The sequence below is a fragment of the Metopolophium dirhodum genome, chromosome 1 (assembly GCF_019925205.1).
Source record: "Metopolophium dirhodum isolate CAU chromosome 1, ASM1992520v1, whole genome shotgun sequence".
In the NCBI taxonomy this organism is placed as follows: domain Eukaryota; kingdom Metazoa; phylum Arthropoda; class Insecta; order Hemiptera; family Aphididae; genus Metopolophium; species Metopolophium dirhodum.
Genome location: NC_083560.1, coordinates 39,068,295 through 39,072,896, shown reverse-complemented (window position 1 = coordinate 39,072,896; position 4,602 = coordinate 39,068,295).

Sequence of the window (4,602 nt, the reverse complement as noted above, 5' to 3'; positions counted from 1 at the left end):
GATGTATATAAATAAAAACAAATAAAAACATGTACAAATGTTAATATGTTATGGTATACCATAGAAGACCGAGATTGGATGTACAAATAATTCAATTGATTTACTTAAATTAATAATTATGATTTATGATATTAAACAGTAAACAACTTAGAATTATTTTGCGTTTACAATGGATGAACAAAAATATCTGGTTATCTGGCATAAGCAATAAATATGCACATGAAGCAACAGCTGTTTTTCCCCCCAATATCGATACCAATATCACGTACAGCGAACAGTGTTACCATGATATTATAATAGTATAAAACTTTTAATTATTATTATAAAATAATAAAATAAATACCTTTTATCATAGGTTATTAATAAAATGTGTATTAAAATGTAAATATTTATTATTAGCAACCAGCTACTATGACCGGCTTGTCTGCCTCCTCCAGTCACCTCTTATTACGTGACCGTGGGACGCGACGCTTGTTGCATACTTGCATCCATGATATTACAATTAAGTTAATAGGTATGTCGCGGCAGCTTATCCACCGTGTAATTTTGCTGATAGTCATTGGAAAAAACGAAAAAATATGTTTTCTTTTCTAAGGAATAACGTTTTTTACGAAAAGCTGATCTATGGCGAGATTTTGAATCATGCACCCCATCACAAGCCGAACCTACGATTGATTACTTTGACGCAAATATTGGATTATGTCACACGCTCGATTTATCCTTCACAAAAACCCAAGAATATATTTTTGAGGGCCTATGGTCTCGACAGCAGGCAGACTGGGTGTCCGGACGTTTGCAGTCTAACCGAGATGAACTATTATCAGATATTCACAACTGGAAACGACTGCACATAAAACGACAACAATTGTTTCAGTCTGTAAAACCGAGCTGTGAGAGCGAGGTACCGAAAACGCAACAAATAGTCGAAATCTGCCACCGAAGTTTGTATGAAGCCAACCTTGAATGCGCCGAACGGCGACGCCCCAACCGCACGTGGACCAACCACACGGACATAACTCAATATTAATAATTAATATTGTATATAATAATATTGTAATATAATATAATTAATAATTATAAATAATGTTATTTTTTCATATAAGCATATTTAGATTTCATTTCAATTAATAACTTTCATGTATAATTTATTTTTCATTGTATATTTATATATAATAATATGTATGATTTCATTTGAAATACCCGTCAAATGATAAATTAGATATCACGTTAATCATATTATGGTAAGACTACAGAGCCAACCACCAACATTGGCGTCAGTTATTACCACTAGTAAGCAATATAGTTTGAAAAGTGCATATAGGATTTTTTGGCAGATCTACCACAAAGTTATCTGATGAATTTTTTTTCACACACATCAAATATTGTAATTTTTACTGTCCAGTATATTTTTGAATTTGACACTATATTTACAAATCAATTTCCTACATTAGCACCATTACCAAAAGTAAGGTAAAAAAACTCAAAACTTTAGAGTTAAATTTGTATTTTGAACAGTCTGTGAACAATCCCCTCATTAATATTTGTGAAACTTATTTATAATATTTAGAATTTATACTACTTTGACTAGAACCAACCAAATTCGGAAACTCATCATACAAAAAAAATTACAAATTTTATGTAATATATAAATAATGTCATGTATATATTTTGTTATTTCATAATGTAATGGATCTTTTTATATAAGAACCTAATCTGTAAATAAAATAATGTAAAAATAACTGTTATTAACTGGTTATATTATGTATTTAATTAAATTGTAATTGTCTACCCTCAACCATAAGACATTAATATCTATACTTATAGACATGTCTTATAGAAGGTAGATAATTAATTGTACTAAAAATTAAATGTAATTAAATAACAAGTAGGTATGCATTAAAAAATGAATATTATCAAAAAAAAAAAAAAAACTACTTACAATTATTAAATGAATATTTTGAAAAATATACTATCCATGAAACATATATTCATATCGGATAACATTAAAAAAAAAACAAAAAAATTGCTGTTACATTATTATCTTATCTAATATTAGGTATGTATTAATAAATAATATACTATAATTCATACTTTATATGTATATCATATTATAAAGCATTTTTAAAAAAAAAAGTTGAAAACTTCAACAATTTTCATTAAATTACAATTTAGATCCATACAAATACTAACATTTTTCATACTCTAGCAGTCTAGCGGGTAGGCAGCAAACATAGTATAAGGGATACTGTAAGTTGTAACGGCCCAAAACTTCTCTTTATTTCTCAACAATCCCGTCTGGTGATTTCTCTCTCTATGCCCTGTCCATTAGTTTATAGGTTTATAGGTCTTTATATAATAAAAATGTAATGTTGGATTTTAGAATCACTAGATTCTTGTAAATTATATGATTTAGTGACAAATGTTATAAGTGTTATGACTATTCGTGCTATTGTTATAATTTATTACTTTATTATGTACTATTTGTAATTGGTAGTTTATAACTATAAGATTCTTTGGATAGAAAAAATATTTTAGATAACTGTGTAATAGTTTAGAACCCATAAAATATACAATAATTTAAAAAAATTCTCTATGAGTAATATTTTAGTTAGATTTTAGACTATTGTATATTAAACAATTTTTATTTTTTATTTTAAATGACTACAAACACCACAGACAACATTAAAATACGTAAAACATTAGTTTATATTTTCAGGTTAGGTTTTCCCAGAACAACCGAATGAAGACAGATATTAATAATTAAATTATATTTGAAATAAGTTGTTGGTACTCTTGCCAAAATAGTATACCTAGGATATGCCTAAATAAAATGTTATAATCAAAAAAAGAAAAATATATACAATATAAATAATTAGGGAGAAATAATTAATATATTTAGATTATTGGTATAATATTATTCATAATAATTATAATATTAGGTAAATCTTAAAATTAATTGTTAAAATTTTCAAATTAAATGATAGTTAACAAATATTTGAAGTGTTTATTAAAAATATTTTCTATCTGATGGCTAAAGATTATATTTAAAAATAAACCTATTAACAGTTAACGACTTGGAGCAGAGCGATGTATTGGTTTAAGAATGCAATTTATTATGTCTGACGTCACTTTTAGTAATAAATAACAATGCTTTAACTTCAATATTGATAATATTATATCCTATAAGTTGCATTCTGTAGCAAGTTGGATCAAGTTGCTATGTACTTGGTCAAAAATAGAATTATGTTCACGGTATGTGTATTTAGGTACATTTTATCTATTCCATTATAATATATAAAATTATAAACGTTTAATAATTCAATACCATTCATAATATTATTGTGCTCCTACCTAGTACTTTTCAAAATAATCAGGAAAAACTAAAAGAAGTAGTATTTACAGAACACCAGGTACATCAAAATCGATTTTTTGTGTTTGTTGTAATTCAAAAACAATTAACGTTAAATATTTTAAATTTTTACCAAGTACAATAATAATTATACTAACATTTTTAAGACATAAAGTAATTTAAAAAAATATGTTGACTCTTATTCATAGATATTTAAAATATTTGGCAATTTTTATTTTTTTACATAATATCTGAAATATTTTTTCCATTATTTAGTTTGACCTATGGTATTTATTAAATACAGTGGAACCTTGGTGTCTCAAAGTTTTAGTATATCTAATGCATGTGTTGTCTACATCTTACATACGTACAACTTGCGAATTGTAAGTTCATAATAATGCATTTTACTCTGTAAATTCTAAAATTAGAGTGAATTGACCTGTCTTACAATATAAAGGTATAACTAGTCTCTGTTTATGACCTTTTGAAACTGTACAATTTAAAATGATTATAACTGCTTTTTAATAAAAGCCTCAGAGATACCATAGATTATAATCTTACCTTTAAATTGTATAACAAGTGAATTCACTCTAATTTTATAATTTACAAAGTAAAATGCATTATAATGAGTGTAAAATTTGCAATGTTGTACTTTTTAAAATGGAGACAACACATGCACATATGGCATCCTCTTAATGACAATATTATAATGAGTAAGTATATCCTAATTTTTTACTTTTTAAGTAATTTGTATTTGTTTCAATTAATATTATAACATTCCTGTGGACTTGAAAGAGTTTAACCTCGAGCTTTAATAATATCTGTAATACCAAACATATTATTTATTGTTTATACATACATATAATAATACCTGCTTATCAAGGTACCCTTTTCACATTTATACCAAAAAGTATACAAATAAATAGTAGAAAGTCATTAAAAACAATATTTTTTTTACATTGTAAACACTGTTATTTACACAAAAATCTGTTAAATTGATGAGTTATCAATGGTTTACTAAACATATCTTAACAGTTAACATACTAAACTAACTACCTTAATACTAAAAGTTAAATAAAAATGGTTTGGTTAAATACAAAATTGAAAAATTTTCAACACAAGTTAACTTTTACAAACTTAAAAAATATCTGCATTCAAACATGTATTTTATGTAGGTTAAGAGGCTGTGATACCCGCATGTGTTATTTCTGTCTTACAAGTGTGTAAGGTAGCAAATTTTACACTCAACCGAA